The following is a 20,418-nucleotide window of genomic DNA, read 5'->3' as shown; positions in this document are numbered from 1 at the left end:
TCTTTTAATCTATGGACTTATCCTCCATTTCATTCTTTGCCTTATAGCTTATCTGTTGAAAAACTTAGGGCATTTAACACAAAGTGTCCTGCAGTCTGAATTTTTGTTTTTTGTTTTGAATTCCTATAGTGAAGTTCAACATGCTCTCTTGTCTTCTGTATTTCCTGAAAATTGGCAGCTAAATCCAGGGACTTGATCAGACTCAGGTTTGATTTTATTGACCTATAATTCCTGGCTGTTTGTCTTTTTCTGATGTTAGGAGACATTGACGCTCCTTGCCTCAATTCGTTAAATCATTGCAGATTGCAAAAGGGTGATGTTCTATTTCTATCATTTGGTTTTCAATTATTAGTTGAGATACCTTTCATAAAGAGATGCTGCTTTCATCTTCTATTTGTTTGGCTAGTGGCACAGTTTATATAAGAAAGGCAAAATAAATGTTTGATTCTAGCCCTTTACCTATTTTTAAGCTAATACATTGGTTCTATATCATCCTCTGAAGCTAAGCAATTAATTTTATATACATAGTTTTTAAAAAAAGAGAGGGAAGGAGTTTGAAAAAATATTGGAAAAGCTCTTTTACCTGAAATGCTAGCAATTGTACCAGCATTCTAAAGGAATGGCTTCTTTGTCGAGTTATACTCTGTGTGTGTCCCTCTGTGTTTGCGTGTGTGCATATGCCAAAGGAGAAACAAACTGTCATTATAAAAAACGTTGATAAGTAATTGTTCTTTGGCTAATATAACTTAGCACTTCTAATTTTCCACACAGTAAATTTTCTGTAAAACAAGACAAATTACTGCTGTTTGTCTGTACTATGACATAATGCACTATATTAAATCATCTTTATGGAAGTTTCTATCCTTATATTTATGTGAGAAACTTTATGTAGCCATTTACTTGCTTTACAAATTCTTCAGCAGTATAATAAATCAATTACCTAATTAAGTGTTAATATGTAAGGATATAAAGTTGGCCAGACTCACATAATCTCACTTTATTTATTTCATTCAGGAAGTAGAATAACATCCCCTCTAACAAATAAAAAGAAATAACCCACTCCTATGAAAAGGCTGTCCTTTGGTGGTCAGACATTTTGGAACATGGAATTACAGCTCTAATCTGGGCAAAGCTGCTGCGGCTCCTGTTCCAGGCTGGCTGACTCTATTGTACCTAGCATAGCACTGTTCCACTTCTTTAAAGGGGGCCACGCATAGGAATCTTTGTTTCCTCTCTGGTGGTGATCAAATAAATGGAGTGTGTTTTTTCAGGCCTCAGATAGAATCAGCAACATAACTAAGCCTGAAAAAATCTTGTCCCCAGGGCCTTCTCAGCTAAAATCCTTTCAGACTAGCTGATAGGGTGTGTAGAGATTTAAAATAATAGCTCCACATGCCCTTTGCAATAATAATGAATAGGTATTAGAAAATCTGTTACGGTACCCTAGCCCAGTTTTCAACTCTGTTTCGCAAACACTTACTCTCTTGGTCTAGTAGCTACTTGCATAATTGCTGGCATTTCAGGTAAAGGAACTGTAAAACATTTTTCAAATTCCACACTGTTTTCCACCTTAAAAAAACAAAACAAAACTAGGGCTATTCTTAGCAACATTAGGAAGCACTTTCTGTAAATAATCTATGAATTGTGTATCAAAGTTCAACACTGAAATGATTTGCCATTTGAGAGCTGAAATGATTTTTGCCTCTATTTTTGGCTTTGTTTTGATTATATGTTATTTATTTCCTAAATGATGCCACCCACTTAATGGAGATAAGGTATAAACATGTGAAATGAAGAAAGCACATTTGCCATTTAATGTGGAAGCATAATGTTGTTATTATGAACCCATGGCCCTATACACTATTGATTAGGAGTTGAGCTGATCCTAGCAAGTTTCTAACACCAGTGGCCTGAATCGATTGAATTGTTTTATTGCTGAAACTGCCATTGGAAGTAGGTTGATTGATTCAGTTTAACCAGTGAGCAATCTTTCCTACCTGTGCCCACTTTGCGCTACCTGAGCAGATTCAAAGGTGAATGAAACATGCCTCTGTCCTTGAATAATATATAGTCTAAAACAGTGATACTCAAAAAAGTGTGGGCCATGGACCCATGCTGGTCTACAAACTGTTTCTTACCCAGTCCATGATGAAATAAGCACGGCAATTGAGAGTAAACTTTTAGGAACTCTCATAGCAATTTAACAGAGTAATTTGAAGTGTGTTCATTTTGTTCAGCTAGTAATTTCTTCCTATTGTATTTTTAAAAGTATTGGTCCAAGACTGAGAGGAAATTGAAAAAAAAATTGGTTTTACACCACTGATAGTTTGATAGCACTGGTTGCAAGCATAAGTCAAGTGTGTTCACAGATAACTACAGGTGGTTTGATCTACTGTAAGTAGTTTGATCTTTCTTTTTCATTATTTTTGAATTGAGATACAATTCCCATACCATAAAACCTGCCCTTTTAAATAAAATGTACAATTCAATAGTTTTTAGTATATTCACAAGGTTGTGTACTCCTCACCATTATCTAATTTCAGAACATTTTTATCACTGAAAAAGAAACCCCAAACCTATAAGCAGTCACTCCCCATGTCCCCATTCCCCCAAGCCCTTGGCAAAAACACTAATCTATCTTTTGTCCTTGTAATAGAGATCTGCCTCTTCTAGTCATTTCCTGTAAATAGAATCCTACAATATGTGGCCTTTTGTGTCTGACTTCTTTCACCTAACATAATGTTTTCAAGGTTCATCCAAGTTTTGGCAAGCATCAGTAATTTATCCCTTTTTATGACTGAATGATATTCTAATTTATTATTTATCTAATGATATTGCTTACCCAGATGTCTGTTGATGAACATTTTGGTTATTTCCACTTTTTGGCTATTGCGAATAATGCTGCTCTGAGCATTTCTGTACAATTTTTCTGTGAACGTACATTTTCAATTTGGGGGGGGTATATATCCAGGAGTGGAATTGCTGGGTCATATGATAACTCTATGTTTAACTTTTTGAGGAAGCGACCAACTGTTTCCAAGTGGCTATACTATTTTGCATTTCAACAGCAATGTGTGAGGTTTTCAATTTCTTCACCTTTGCTGACACATCTAGTTCCTCCTTTCATTATAGCCATCCTAGTGGCTGTGAAGTAATATTTCGCTGTGGTTTTTATTCCCCCAATGACTAACACTAATGACTAACAATCTTGAATGACTTTTCATGTACTTATTATTCATTTGTATGTCTTCTTTGGATAAATGTCTATTCAAGCTCTTTGTTCATTTTTAAATTGGGTTTTTTTTTTATTGTTGAATCATACAACTTCTGTATATATTCTGGATACTAGGCCTTTACTGAATACATGATTTGCAGATATCTTTTTCTATCTGTGAGTTGTCTTTTCATGTTCTGAAAAGTATCCTTTAAAGTAAAAATATTTTTAATTTTGATGAAGTCAAATGTATATACACTTTTTTCTTATGCTTTAGGTGTTAAATCTAAGAAATCATTGTCTAATCCAAGGTCATGAAGATTTATACCAATTTTATGTTCTAAGAATTTTATAATCCTAGCTGGACATTTAGGCCTTTGATCTCTTTTGAGTTCATTTTTGTATGTGGTGTTAGTTAGGGGTCCAAATTCATTCTTTTCATGTGGATATCTGGTTGTCACAGGACCATTTGTTGAAAAAGACTATTCCACTCAATTGTCTTGGCACCCTTGTGGAAAATTAGTTACCTCATTAATGAATGTATGAATTTGTGTTTGAACTCTCAAGTCTATTTCATTAATCTGTATGTCTATCCTTATGCCAAGTTTTGAAATCTGGGAATGTAAGTCATCCAAGTTTGCTCCTCATTTTTTATTGTTTGGCGATTCCATATTCCTTGAATTTTTAGATGAATTATGATATAAGCTTGTCAGTTTCTTAAAAAAAAGCCAGCTGAGATTTTGATAGGGATTTCATTGAATTTCTAGATAATTTGTAGAGTATCACCATTTAAAAAATATTAAGTCTTCTGACCGGTGATGATAAACTGTCTCTCCATTTAATTAGGCCTTTTAAAATTTGTTTCAACAGTGTTTTGTAGTGTTTAGTACAAAGTCTTGCAACTCTTTTGTTTAATTTATTTCTAAGTATTTTATTCCTTTTAGTGTTATTTTAAATGGAATTGTTTTCTTAATTTTATATTCAGATTATTCATTCCTAGTGTACAGAAATATAGTTGAATTTTGTATATTGATCTTGTGTCCCGTTACCTCACTTAACTAATTTATTAAATCTAATAGTTTTTTTGTGTGTGTATATGTGTGTATTCCTTAGGATTTTCTATATACAAGATCATGTCATTTGTAAATAGAGTTAGTTTTACTTCTTCTTTTCAGTTTGGATGTCTTTAATTTCTTTTTCTTGTTTAATTGCCTGGGCTAGAACCTTCAGTATAATGCTGAATAGAAGTTATGAAAGGAGACATCCTTTTCTTTTTACTGATCTTACTGATGACTCTTCTGTTTTAATCAGAGATTTATAAAATGTGGGCTATATCTTCACTGTGTTTTCAACCCATTCTTTCCTGTGGGGGGTCACTGTTATCATTTCTCAGGCTGTCCATTATCTTAACACTTTAGGAATATAAAGAATAGCTATTCATTTTGTTAAAATATAAGTAAACCCAGACAAGGGTAATAAATATTATAATACCTATATACATAATAATTTTTTACAAATCCAAATGATAATCCACACAATGTTAGACTAAAGAGCTAGTTTTCTTGTAATTTATCATTAACTGTAAGCTTTGTTATGGTTACTTTAATGAACCATTGTGAATGTAAGTAAATTACAGGACATATTTCAGAGGTGAGGTGGCAAGGAGGGAACAGGCAACTTTTGGTTGTTCAGAATCTACTTACTCAGCAAGTGGAATCTAGAATTATAGGATTTCAAAGTTGGAATGGTAAATTCACAAAGTTCAATCATTATTTGATGTTTGAATTCCCCCTATAGATACCTTTTCTAAGTATTTATGTAACCTGTGATTCAATCTGTCTAGTGAGAAGAAACTATCATAAAGGTCACCTATTACACCTCAATTCAGAGTATTTATTGTTTTAATGACTTAAATTAATTTTCATATTAAAACTTCCTGCAGAGAGGGTTGAAGCAAGAAAAATGAGACAAGATTATTATTATTATTAGTAGTAGTAGTACAGTTGGTTAACAAGTTAAAATTAATTGCTCACAAGTGATTTAAGGATAATAACTATTAGTTTAGAAAATGAAATAAGATGGAAAATAAAAAATAAACACAATAGTAAGTATTTTTAAAATTAATGGCCAATTTTTCAACTATTGGGTCACAGTGACCTTAGCATCATGTGTACAGTAGGAAAAATCAATCAAAACATTTTTATGGAGGACCTTTGCTCTAAGTGCAACAAGCTAGAAAAACTTAAGATATATTTTCTTTTAAGGAACTTACAGTCTCCTTGGAAAGGTAAGATAAGAATGTAGGAAGTAACAGAAAATATGAGGAAACCAATAACGTGCACCAGTGAAAAGTTTAAAAATAATAAGATTTAAGGCTTTCTCAGAAGTATGGGGTGGTCAGTGAATGTATTCACTGGGGGATAAAGGATATGGGAAGGGGGCTGGGCCTTGAAGCATTCAGGGGACTGATAAGATGCCGTGAAGATGAGGCAAGGGAGCCATTTCAAGCTAAAGAGTGGGAGGAGGATGGTTTCAGCAGAGATCTGGTGCAGAAAGGAGAAGAATGCCTGGGGGCAAGTTGGGTAACTGCAGGAGATAAGGTTTGGCAAGGTAAAAATGGGCCAGATGGTTGAGGGCTAGGCACAGGAATTCAGATTTTTGTCTTGCAAAGATTTCAGAGTTTGAATTAGGAAATAATTTGACTTAGAGACTGTAAACACCCAGAAAAATGTAAGAGACAGCAGTTATGTAGGCTTTGTGATTATTGTAGAACTTCAGAATGGAAATGAATAATCTGACCTATGTGGACAATGATGGGGATGGAAAAGCAAGGATGGATGTTAGTGAAGTTGCACAAGAGGAGTCAAAAGCATTTGGTAACATGATCTAGGGGTGAGGGGCAGGTAACTTTCAAACTTTTTGATGATGATCATGACAAGAAATGCATTTATATATTTCATTTATAATTACATATACATATATATGTTGTACATTTATAAAAAACAGAAATGAAAATTCTAAAAAACGATGTTTATGCTTACTCTAATTGATGTGCATTGATATTTGTTTCCTTCCATTCTATTAAGAAATAAACTGATATTAATCCATCAAAATGATTTTATGAACCATGAGTGAGTTGTTATTTGAACACAATATTTTTAGGGATATAATTTAAAGGATACCAGAAAATTGTCCTTCTCTAAGGTCTCTTACTGATGTTGCATTTCCAGAATTGGAAATTGAAATTTTGGTCCTGTGTTAAAGCAAATATCTTTGGAAAGGCATAAACTTTGCAACCTTTTACCTTACAGTGAGTAATTTATTATCTTTCTGGGAAATCATGTTACTGGAAATCATGTTAGAGCAGAGAGTAGGGAAAATATGGAAGCCTGAGATGTTTGTCTGAAACGTTGCCAAAGGCAAGAGAGTGTTGAGACAGAAATGTTGTCCTCTTTAAAATTTTATATAGAAGTTACTACAGTAAGTACAAGATAAAATTAATATTCACTCATTCATTCTCACTTAATCTTAGCCAAAAAACTGAGAAGCAATAATATTCATTCTCTGAATGAGGAAGAAAGACTTGGAGGAAGGTAGAACCAGGATTGGCAAACAGGATAGTAAGCCATTGTTTCTCAGCCATGAGGAGAAGGTGCTAACCAGTACATCTGGAAGGTGAAGAACAGGAGAAGGAGAGGTTTGGAATTACCAGGAATAGGAATGGAGGGAGAAGGTGGGAGTGTAACTGTCTCAGGAGAGCATTATATGTCAATGTATCATGTCAATGAGCCATGATATAAGTGACTCTAGTCCTCAGGTTTAGGCAAGTTGCTTAGTCTGGGTCCTCTATCTTTTGTTGCCAAGACTCGATTTCACTAGAGTAACTGTCCAAACAAACCAACACATGAAGAATTATGAAAACGGGTTCCTAATTCATCTATGGTATTGTCAGGAGAACAGGAGAGTCAGGCAGTTAGTGTTCTTCTAGTGGTTCCATGGATTAGAGGAAAATCATATTGGAGAAAGGGCATAGGGCACATGTCTAAATTTATGTGTATGGAGAAGGATGCTCTCTGGATGGCTGTGATAATCCCAGGTATCTCACGTTGTCAGCTTCAATTTGGTATGTGGTCTGCATCTCCATGGTTTTGTCTGGGCTGAGGGGTCAGTCATGAACACTTCAGGGTTATTTTGCACCAGGCCGCTTAGTCCTATCTAGAATATGGCAAATCACTCTTAGATCTAAGGTATCAATTTAGCAGAAACAGCAGTCGGTGAGTGAAGTCAAATAATTTAAATGGTGCACAATGGATGTATTAAATTTTATCATAGCACTAACCTCTGTTATCAATTGTGTAAGATTACTTTTCTCTTGAAAGACCAGTACCCTTAGAAGAAAGATCAATCTTCTCTTATTAATGCCTCTCTTAAACAGAGGCATTAAACTTACATATTTGCAACTTTTGCTTCACATTTATAATTAAGATTTTCTCCTTAATTTGGAGTAAATTCTGTAGAACTAGAATAAAAGCTGAGTTCCCTTTGCCAATTTATAGAGTAGGAGCTGGATAAAAGGATGCGGCCATGCTGCTTTCTTCTCAGAACTATATCTGCTCCAGTGCCTGAGGAGATGCCCAAGGCACAGTTCAAAGTCTCTATTTCTAATCTCTAGTGAGAGTTTGATAGGAAGAATGTGGACTTATCCTTCCTTGGCCTGAAATTGAGAGGAAGAGAGGGATGTGTGTGACTCCCCTCCCCATGTTTAGGGACTTTGCCATCAAAGCCTTGCGTTATTCCAGGAGTCCCCACTTGCCTTAGTCTGATGGAAAGAGAATTTAGCTGGATGGAGGAATCAGGAATTCCCCTTGAATATTGTGTGCCAAGGAAACCCTTTTTCTTTCTGGTAATCGTAAAATAACCCACAACACCCAGATGGGTGTGACTCCTGGACCTCAACACAAATGTCCCCTCACTCTCTACTCTCTTTCAGATATAAAGGTAAATGCTATCTAAGCCACAGTAACCTTGGGATACTGTGGGCCTGGGGCAGAGAAGAGCATCTGTAGAAGAGGCAGTGGACCACAGTACTGGATCTGGAAATCCTGAGCCTTTTCTTGTTGAGGAGCAATGAGTACCTATTTGGGATTTCTGGTGAGTAACATCACCTGCCTCCTCTGACAGAACTCCATCATCATGTCATTGATTTCTCAGTGAACCATACTCTAAAGGTATTACTAGGGGAATCAGGTCTGTGAACATACACTCATAGTTCTGTGTCATAGGAACAGGTATAAGAATTTCAATGAAATAAACATATCAAATGATCACTGTGGAAGACTAATTCACTGTCTACATTGAGTTAGCATTTGCACGTTTCACATGACTCCACACCCATGATAAATGATGAAGAAAAACAATAGGAAGCATGCAACCAGCCAACTGCTCTGAGGGCCCAGAAGGGCTGACTTTGGGAAACTGACTCTCCATCCTTTGGAAAACAAGGCTGAAGAGTCCTGATTTTTTCAGTACAGCCCTCACCAGGCAAACTGTCATTAGGCAAAACACTGGGTCATAGACCTGTGATTCCCAGCCAGTGTGGTATAGGTGTCAGATGATATGTTGATAAGAACATGGTAAAATGAGAAAAATCACAAGACGGAGTGAGTTTGTAAATAGGGCCAAGATTATTACATTTAAAGGAATTTTCCTTATTTTAAGATTATACTCGGGGATGTGGCAAGTTGGCCAAATAGGAATAGCTCTAGTCTGCAGCTCCTAGCGAGACCAACACAGAAGGTGGGTGATTTCTGCATTTCCAACTGAAGTACCCAGTTCTTCTCACTGTGACTAGTTAGGCAGTGGGTTCAGCCCAAGGAGGGCGAGCAGAGGTAGGTGTGGCATCACCTCACCCAGGAAGTGTGAAGTGCTGGGGACCTCCTTCCCCTACCCAAGGGAAGCCGTGAAGGACTGTGCTATCCAGCCTGGATACTAAGCTTTTCCCATGGTTTTTGCAATCCGCAGATCAGGAGATTCCCTCGTGTGCCTACACCACCAGGGCCCTGGGTTTCAATCACAAAACTGGGCGGCTGTTTGGGCAGACACTGAGCTAGCTGCAGAAGTGTTTTTCATACCCCAGTGGTGCCTGGAAGCCCAGTGAGACAGAACTGTTCACTCTCCTGGAAAGGAAGCTGAAGCCAGGGAGCCAAGTGGTCTAGCTTAGTGAGTCCCACTCTCACAGAGCCCAGAAAGCTAAGAAGCACTGGCTTGAAATTCTCACTGCAAGCACAGCAGTCTGAAGTCCATCTGGGACAATCAAGCTTGGTGGGGGGAGGGGTGTCTGCCATTACTGAGGCTTGAGTAGGCAATTTTCCCCTGACAGTGCTAAGGAAGCCAGGAAGTTTGGACTGGGCGGAATTCACCACAGCACAGCAAAGCGACTATGGCCAGACTCCCTCTCTAGATTCTTCCTCACAGGGCAGAGCATCTCTGAAAGAAAGGCAGCAACCCCAGTCAGGGGCATATAGATAAAACTCCCGTCTCCCTGGGACAGAGCACCTGGGGGAAGGGGAGGCTGTGGGCGCAGCTTCAGTGGACTTAAAGTTTCTTGCTTGCCAGCTCTGGAGAGAGCAGTGGATCCTGATAAGGAAAGATCTCCTAGCACAGTGCTTGAGCTCTGCTGAGGGACAGAGTGCCTCCTCAAGTGGGTCCCTGATCCCCTGTGCCTCCTGACTGGGAGATACCTCCCAACAGGAGTTGACAGACACCTCATACAGGAGAGCTCTGACTGGCATCAGGCCAGTGCCCCTCTGGGATAAAGCTTCTAGAGGAAGGAGCAGGCAGCAATCTTTGCTATTCTACAGACTCCACTGGTGATACCCAGGCAAACAGGGTCTGGAGTGGACTGCCAGCAAACTGCAGCAGACCTGCAGAAGAGGGGCCTGACTGTTAGAAGGAAGACTAACAAACAGAAAGAAACAACATCAACATCAACAAAAAGGACCCCCACACAAAAACCCCATCCAAAAATCAGCCTCAAAGATCAAAGGTAGATAAATCCACGAAGATGAGGGAAAACTAACGCAAAAATGCTGAAAATTCCAAAAACCAAAATGCGTCTTCTCCACCAAATGATCACAACTCTTCTCCAGCAAGGGCACAAAACTGGACGGAGAAGGTGATTGATGAATGAATGAAGGCTTCAGAAGGTGGGTAAAAACAAACTCCTCTGAGCTAAAGGAGCATGTTCTAACCCAATGCGAGGAAGCTAAGAACCTTGATAACAGGTTACAGGAATTGCTAAGTAGAATAACCAGTTTACAGAAGAATATAAATGACCTGATGGAGCTGAAAAACACAGCACAAGAACTTCATGTAGCATACACAAGTATCACTAGCCAAATTGATCAAGTGGAAGAAAGGATATCAGAGACTGTAGATCAACTTAGTGAAATGAGGGGTAAAGACAAGATTAGAGAAAAAGGAATGAAAAGGAACAAACAAAGTCTCCAAGAAATATGGGACTATGTGAAAAGATGAAACCTACGTTTGATTGGTGTACCTGAAAGTGATGGGGAGAATGGAACCAAGTTGGAAAACACATTTCAGGATATTATCCAGAAGTTCCCCAACCTAGGAAGACAGGCCAACATTCAAATTCAGGAAATACAGAGAACACAACAAAGATACTCCTCAAGAAGAGCAATCCCAAGACACATAATCTTCAGATTCTCTAGGTTGAAATGAAGGAAAAATGTTAAGGGCAGCCAGAGAGAAAGGTCAGGTTACCTACAAAGGGAAGCCCATCGGACTAACAGCGAATCTCTCCGTAGAAACCCTACAAGACAGAAGAGAGTGGGGGCCAATATTCAACATTCTTAAAGAAAAGAATTTTCAACCCAGAATTTCATATCCAGCCAAACTAAGCTTCATAAGCAAAGGAAAATAAAATATTTTACAGACAAGCAAATGCTGAGAGATTTTGTCACCATCAGGCCTGCCTTACGAGAGCTCCTGAAGGAAGCAGTAAATATGGAAAGGAAAAACCGGTACCAGCCACTGCAAAAACACACCAAAATATAAAGATCAATGACACTATGAAGCAATTTCTTCAACTAATGTGCAAAATAACCAGCTAGCATCATGATGACAGAATCAAATTCACACATAACAACATTAACCATAAATGTAAAGGGGCTACATGCCCCAATTAGAAGATACAGATTGGAAATTGGATAAAGAGTCAAGACCCATCAGTGTGCTATATTCAGGAGACCCATCTCACATGCCAAGACACACATAGGCACAAAATAAAGGGATAGAGAAATATTTACCAAGCAAATGGAAAGCAAAAAAAAAAAAAAAAAAAAAAAAAAAAAAAAGCAAGGGTTACAATCCTAGTCTCTGATAAAACAGCCTTTAAAGCAACAAAGATCAAAAAAGACAAAGAAGAGCATTAAATAATCGTAAAGAGATCAATGCAATGAGAAGAGCTAACTATCCTGAATATATATGCACCCAATACAGGAGCACCCAGATTCATTAAACAAGTTCTTAACAACTTACAAAGAGACTTGGTCTCCCACACAATAATAGTTGGAGACTTTAACATCACACTGTCAATATAAGACAGATCAATGAGACAGAAAATTAACAAGGATATTGAACTCAGCTCTGCACCAAACAGACCTAATAGACATCTACAGAACTCTCCACCTCAAATCAACAGAATATATGTTTTTCTTAGCATCACATAGTACTTATTCTAAAATCAACTGCATAATTGGAAGTAAAACACTCCTCAGCAAATGCAAAAGAAAGGAAATTGGCCAGACACAGTGGCTCACACCTGTAATCCCAGCACTTTAGGAGGCTGAGGTGGGCAGATCATAAGGTCAGGAGTTTGAGACCAGCCTGGCCAACATGGTGAAACCCCGCCTTTACTAAAAATACAAAAATTAGCCAGGCATGGTGATGCATGCCTGTAATCCCAGCTACTCGGGAGGCTGAGGCAGGAGAATTGTTTGAATCCAAGAGGCAGGGGTTTCAGTGAGCCGAGATCTCACCACTGCATTCCAGCCTGGGCAAAGGAGCGATTGCATCTGAAAAAAAAAAAAAGAAAAGAAAAAAGAATGGAAATCATACCAAACAGTCTCTCAGGCCACAGTGCAATCAAGTTAGAACTCAGGATTATGAAAGTCACTCAAAACCACACAACTACCTGGAAATTGAACAACCTGCTCCTGAATGACTACTGGGTGAATAATGAAATTAAGGCATAAATAAAGAAGTTATTTGAAACCAGTGAGAACAAAGACACAACATGCCAGAATCTCTGGTATATAGCTAAAGCAGTGTTAAGAGGGAAATTTGTAGCACTAAATGCCCACATCCAAAAGCTAGAAAGATCTGAAATTGACACCCAAACATCAAAATGAAAAGAACTAGAGAAGAAAGAGCAAACAAATTCAAAAGCTAGCAGAAGACAAGAAATAACTAAGATCAGAGCAGACCTGAAGGAGAAAGAGACATGGAAAACCTTTCAAAAAATCAATGAACTGTTTGTTTTGAAAAGATTAATAAAACAGACCATTAGCTAGACTAATAAAGAAAAAAAGAGGGGTGGAGCCAAGATGGCCAAATAGGAACAGCTCCAGTCTACAGCTCCCAGTGTGAGCGATGCAGAAGATGGCTGATTTCTGCATTTCCAACAGAGGTACCGGGTTCATCTCACTGGGGAGTGTCGGAAAGTGGGTTCAGGACAGTGGGTGCAGTGCACTGAGCATGAGCCAAAGCAGGATGAGGCATCGCCTCACCCGGGAAGCACAAGGGGTCAGGGAATTCCCTTTCCTAGTCAAAGAAAGGGGTGACAGATGGCACCTGGAAAATCAGCTCACTCCCACCCTAATACTGAGCTTTTCCAATGGCCTTAGCAAACAGCACACCAGGAGATTATATCCTGTGCCTGGCTGGGAGGGTCCTACACCCACGGAGCCTTGTTCATTGCTAGCCCAGCAGTCTGAGATCAAACTGCAAGGCGGCAGTGAGGCTGGGGGAAGGGCGCCCACCATTGCCGAGGCTTGAGTAGGTAAACAAAGTGGCCAGGAAGTTCAAACTGGGTGGAGCCCATCACAGCTCAAGGAGGCCTGCCTGCCTCTGTCGACTCCACCTCTGGGGGTAGGGCATAGACAAACAAAAGGCAGCAGAATCCCCTGCAGAGTTAAGTGTCCCTGTCTGACAACTTTGAAGAGAGTAGTGGTTCTTCCAGCACACAGCTGGAGATCTGAGAACAGACAGACTGCCTCCTCAAGTGGGTCCCTGACTCCCAAATAGCCCAACTGGGAGGCACCCCCCAGTAGGGGCAGACTGACACTCATCTGGCTGGGTACTCCTCTGAGACAAAACTTCCAGAGGAATGATCAGGCAACAACATTTTCTGCTCACCAGTATCCGTTGCTCTGCAGCCTCCACTGTTGATACTCAGGCAAACAGGGTCTGGAGTGGACCTCCAGCAAACTCCAATAGACCTGCAGCTGAGGGTCCTGACTGTTAGAAGGAAAACTAACAAACAGAAAGGACATCAACACCAAAACCCCATCTGTACGTCACCATGACCAAAGACCAAAGGTAGATAAAACTACAAAGATGTGGAAAAAACAGAGCAGAAAAACTGGAAACTCTAAAAATCAGAGCACCTCTCCTCCTCCAAAGGAACGCAGCTCCTCCCCAGCAATGGAACAAAGCTGGACGGAGAATGACTTTGATGAGTTGAGAGAAGAAGGCTTCAGACAATCAAACTACTCCAAGCTAAAGGAGGAAGTTCGAACCCATGGCAAATAAGTTAAAAACCTTGAAAAAAAATTAGATGAATGCCTAATAGAATAACCAATGCAGAGAAGTCCTTAAAGGACCTGATGGAGCTGAAAACCAAGGCACGAGAACTATGCGACGAATGCACAAGCCTCAGTAGCCGATTCGATCAACTGGAAGAAAGGATATCAGTGATGGAAGATCAAATGAATGAAATGAAGCTAGAAGAGAAGTTTAGAGAAAAAAGAGTAAAAAGAAACAAACAAAGCTTCCAAGAAATATGGGACTATGTGAAAAGACCAAATCTACATCTGATTGGTGTACCTGAAAGTAATGGGGAGAATGGAACCAAGTTGGAAAATACTCTGCAGGATATTATCCAGGAGAAGTTCTCCAATCTAGCAAGGCAGGCCAACATTCAAATTCAGGAAATACAGAGAATGCCACAAAGATACTCCTCAAGAAGAGCAACTCCAAGACACACAATTGTCAGATTCACCAAAGTTGAAATCAAAGAAAAAATGTTAAGGGCAGCCAGAGAGAAAGGTCCGGTTACCCACAACGGGAAGCCCATCAGACTAACAGCTGATCTCTTGTCAGAAATTCTACAAGCCAGAAGAGAGTGGGGGCCAATATTCAACATTCTTAAAGAAAAGAATTTTCAACCCAGAATTTCATATCCAGCCAAACTAAGCTTCATAAGTGAAGGAGAAATAAAATCCTTTACAGAGAAGCAAACGCTGAGAGATTTTGTTACCACCAGGCCTGCCCTAAAAGAGCTCCTGAAGGAAGCACTAAACATGGAAAGGAACAACTGGTACCAGCCACAGCAAAAACATGCCAAATTGTAAAGACCATCGAGGCTAGGAAGAAACTGCATCAACTAACGAGCAAAATAACCAGCTAACCTCATAATGATAGGATCAAATTCACACATAACAATATTAACCTTAAATGTAAATGGGTTAAATGCTCCAATTAAAAGACACAGACTGGCAAATTGGATAAAGAGTCAAGACCTATCAAGGTGCCGTATTCAGGAAACCCATCTCACATACAGAGACACACATAGGCTCAAAATAAAGGGATGTAGGAAGATCTACCGAGCAAATGGAAAACAAAAAAAGGCAGGGGTTGCAATCCTAGTCTCTAATAAAATAGACTTTAAACCAACAAAGATCAAAAGAGACAAAGAAGGCCATTACATAATGGTAAAGGGATCAATTAAACAAGAAGAGCTAAGTATCCTAAATATATATGCACCCAATAGAGGAGCACCCACATTCATAAAGCAAGTCCTTAAAGACCTACAAAGAGACTTAAACTCCCACACAATAATAATGGGAGACTTTAACACCCCACTATCAACATTAGACAGATCAATGAGACAGAAAGTTAACAAGGATATCCAGGAATTGAACTCAGCTCTGCACCAAGCAGACCTAATAGACATCTACAGAACTCTCCACCCCAAATCAACAGAATATACATTCTTCTCAGCACCACACCGCACTTATTCCAAAATTGACCACATAGTTGGAAGTAAAGCACTCCTCAGAAAATGTAAAAGAATAGAAATTATAACAAACTGTCTCTCAGACCACAGTGCAATCAAACTAGAACTCAGGATTAAGAAACTCACTCAAAACTGCTCAACTACATGGAAACTAAACAACCTGCTCCTGAATGACTACTGGGTACATAACGAAATGAAGGCAGAAATAAAGATGTTCTTTGAAACCAATGAGAACAAAGACACAATATACCAGAATCTCTGGGACACATTCAAAACAGTGTGTAGAGGGAAATTTATAGCAATAAATGCCCACAAGAGAAAGCAGGAAAGATCTAAAATTGAAACCCTAACATCACAATTAAAAGAACTAGAGAAGCAAGAGCAAACACATTCAAAAGCTAGCAGAAGGCAAGAAATAATAAAATCAGAGCAGAACTGAAGGAAATAGAGACACAAAAATCCCTTCAAAAAATCAATGAATCCAGGAGCTGGTTTTTTGAAAAGATTAACAAAATTGATAGACCACTAGCAAGACTAATAAAGAAGAAAAGAGAGAAGAATCAAATAGATGCAATAAAAAATGATAAAGGGGATATCACCACTGATCCCACAGAAATACAGACTACCATCAGGGAATACTATAAACACCTCTATGCAAATAAACTAGAAAATCTAGAAGAAATGGATAAATTCCTCGACACATACACCCTCCCAAGACTAAACCAGGAAGAAGTTGAATCTCTGAATAGACCAATAACAGGCTCTGAAATTGAGGCAATAATTAATAGCTTACCAACCAAAAAAAGTTCAGGACCAGATGGATTCACAGCCAAATTCTACCAGAGGTACAAGGAGGAACTGGTACCATTCCGTCTGAAACTATTCCAATCAATAGAAAAAGAGGGAATTCTCCCTAACTCATTTTATGAGGCCAGCATCATCCTGATACTAAAGCCTGGCAGAGACACAACAAAAAAAGAGAATTTTAGACCAATATCCCTGATGAACTTCGATGCAAAAATCCTTAATTAAATGCTGGCAAACCGAATCCAGCAGCACATCAAAAAGCTGATCCACCATGATCAAGTGGGCTTCATCCCTGGGATGCAAGGCTGGTTCAACATACACAAATCAATAAATGTAATCCAGCATATAAACAGAACCAATGCCAAAAACCATATGATTATCTCAATAGATGCAGAAAAGGCCTTTGACAAAATTCAACAACCCTTTATGCTAAAAACTCTCAATAAATTAGGTATCGATGGGACGTATCTCAAAATAATAAGAGCTATCTATGACAAACCCACAGCCAATATCATACTGAATGAGCAAAAACTGGAAGCATTCCCTTTGAAAACTGGAACAAAAAAGGGATGCCCTCTCTCATCACTCCTATTCGACATAATGTTGGAAGTTCTGGCCACGGCAATCAGGCAGGAGAAAGAAATAAAGGGTATTCAATTAGGAAAAGAGGAAGTCAAGTTGTCCCTGTTTGCAGATGACATGATTGTATATCTAGAAATCCCCATTGTCTCAGCCCAAAATCTCCTTAAGCCGATAAGCAACTTCAGCTTTGATGAGTTGAGAGAAGAAGGCTTCAGACAATCAAACTACTCCAAGCATTTCTTTTTATTCTTTTTTCTCTAAACTTCTCTTCTAGCTTCATTTCATTCATTTGATCTTCCATCACTGATACCCTTTCTTCCAGTTGATCGAATCGGCTACTGAGGCTTGTGCATTCGTCGCATAGTTCTCGTGCCTTGGTTTTCAGCTCCGTCAGGTCCTTTAAGGACTTCTCTGCATTGGTTATTCTAGTTAGCCAAGCATTCTTGTACACCAATCAAGACAAACAGAGAGCCAAATCATGAGTGAACTCCCATTCACAATTGCATCAAAGAGAATAAAATACCTAGGAATCCAACTTACAAGGGATGTGAAGGACCTCTTCAAGGAGAACTACAAACCACTGCTCAATGAAATAAAAGAGGATACAAATAAATGGAAGAACATTCCATGCTCATGGATAGGAAGAATCAATATCGTGAAAATGGCCATACTGCCCAAGGTAGTTTATAGCTTCAATGCCATCCCCATCAAGCTACCAATGACTTTCTTCACAGAATTGGAAAAAACTACTTTAAAGTTCATATGGAACCAAAAAAGAGTCCGCACGCTACCTGACTTCAAACTATACTACAAGGCTACAGTAACCAAAACAGCATAGTACTGATACCAAAACAGAGATATAGACCAATGGAACAGAACAGAGCCCTCAGAAATAATGCCACATATCTACAACTATCTGATCTTTGACAAACCTGACAAAAACAAGAAATGGGGAAAGGATTCCCTGTTTAATAAATGGTGCTGGGAAAACTGGCTAGCCATATGTAGAAAGCTGAAACTGGATCCCTTCCATACACCTTATACAAAAATTAATTCAAAATGGATTAAAGATTTAAATGTTAGACCTAAAACCATAAGAACCCTAGAAGAAAACCTAGGCAATACCATTCAGGACATAGGCATGGGCAAGGACTTCATGTCTAAAACACCAAAAGCAATGGTACAAAAGCCAAAATTGACAAATGGGATCTAATTAAAGTAAAGAGCTTCTGCACAGCAAAAGAAACTACCATCAGAGTGAACAGGCAACCTACAGAATGGGAGAAAATTTTTGCAATCTACTCATTTGACAAAGGGCTAATATCCAGAATCTACAATGAACTCCAACAAATTTACAAGAAAAAAACAACTCCATCAACAAGTGGGTGAAGGATATGAACAGACACTTCTCAAAAGGAGACATTTATGCAGCCAAAAGACACATGAAAATATGCTCATCATCACTGGCCATCAGAGAAATGCAAATCAAAACCACAATGAGATACCATCTTACACCAGTTAGAATGGCCATTGTTAAAAAGTCAGGAAACAACAGGTGCTGGAGAGGATGTGAAGAAACAGGAACACTTTTACACTGTTGGTGGGACTGTAAACTAGTTCAACCATTGTGGAAGTCAGTGTGGTGGTTCCTCAGAGATCTAGAACTAGAAATACCATTTGACCCAGCCATCCCATTACTGGGTATATACCCAAAAGATTATAAATCATGCTGCTATAAAGACACATGCACACATATGTTTATTGTGGCACTGTTCACAATAGCAAAGACTTGGAACCAACCTAAATGTCCAACAATGATAGACTGGATTAAGAACATGTGGCATGGCCGGGCATGGTGGCTCACGCTTGTAATCCCAGCACTTTGGGAGGCCGAGGTGGGTGGATCATGAAGTCAGGAGATCGAGACCACGGTGGAACCCCATCTCTACTAAAAATACAAAAAATTAGCTGGGCGTGGTGGCGGATGCCTGTAGTCCCAGCTACTCGGAGAGGCCGAGGCAGGAGAATGGCGTGAACCCGGGAGGTGGAGCTTGCAGTGAGCTGAGATTGCACCACTGCACTCCAGCCTGGGCGACAGAGCGAGACTCCATCTCAAAAAAAAAAAAAAAGAAAAAAAGAAAATGTGGCACATATACACCATGGAATACTATGCAGTCATAAAAAATGATGAGTTCATGTCCTTTGTAGGGACCTGGATGAAGCTGGAAACCATCATTCTCAGCAAACTATCACAAGGACAAAAAATCAAACACCGCATGTTCTCACTCATAGGTGGGAATTGAACAATGAGAACACATGGACACAGGAAGGGGAACATCACACACCGGGGCCTGTTGTGGGGTGGGGGGATGGGGCGGGATAGCATTAGGAGATATACCTAATGTTAAATGACGAAATAATGGGTGCAGCACACCAACATGGCACATGTATACATATGTAACAAACCTGCACACTGTGCACATGTACCCTAAAACTTAAAGTATAATAAAAAGAAAAAGAAAAAGAGAAAAATCAAATAGACACAACAAAAAATGATAAAGGAGATATCACCACTGATCCCACAGAAGTACAGACTACCATCAGAGAATACTGTAAATACCTCTATGCAAATAAACTAGAAAATCTAGAAGAAACGAATAAATTCCTGGACACCTACATCCCCTCAAGAGCAAACCAGGAAGAAATTGAATCCTTGAATAGACCAATAACAAGTTCTGAAATTGAGGCAGTAATTAATAGCCTACCAATCAAAAAAAGCCCAGGACCAGATGGATTTATAGCCGAATTCTACCAGAGGTACAAAGAGGAGCTGGTGCCATTACTTCTGAAACTATTCCAAATAATAGAAAAAGAGGGACTCCTCCCAATCATCCTGATACCAAAACCTGGCAGGGACACAACAAAAAAAGAAAATTTGAAGTCAATATCCCTGATGAACATTGACGCAAAAATCCTCAATAAAATACTGGCAAACTGAATCCAGCAGCACATCAAAAAGCTTATCCACCATGATCAAATCCGCTTCATCCCTGGGATGCAATGCTGGATCAAGGTACACAAATCAATAAAGGTAACCCATCATATAAACAGAACCAATGATAAAAACCACACGATTGCCTCCATAGGTGCAGAAAAGGCCTTTGATAAAATTCATCATCCCTCATGCTAAAAGCTCTCAATAAACTGGGTATTGATGAAACATATCTAAAAATAATAAGAGCTATCTATGACAAACCCATAGCCAATATTATACCGAATGGGCAAAAGCTGGAAGCATTTCCTTTGAAAACCAGCACAAGACAAGGATGGCCTCTCTCACCACTCCTATTTAACATAATATTGGAAGTTCTGACCAGGGCAATCAGGCAAGAAAAAGAAATAAAGGTATTCAAATAGGAAGAGAGGAAGTCAAACTATCTCTGTTTGCAGATGACATCTTTGTATATTTTAGAAAACCCCATTGTTGGCTGGG

This window comes from Nomascus leucogenys, chromosome 9 (assembly GCF_006542625.1).
Source record: "Nomascus leucogenys isolate Asia chromosome 9, Asia_NLE_v1, whole genome shotgun sequence".
In the NCBI taxonomy this organism is placed as follows: Eukaryota; Metazoa; Chordata; class Mammalia; order Primates; family Hylobatidae; genus Nomascus; species Nomascus leucogenys.
The sequence above is the reverse complement of the archived record's forward strand: the minus strand, read 5'-3'. Positions refer to the sequence as shown.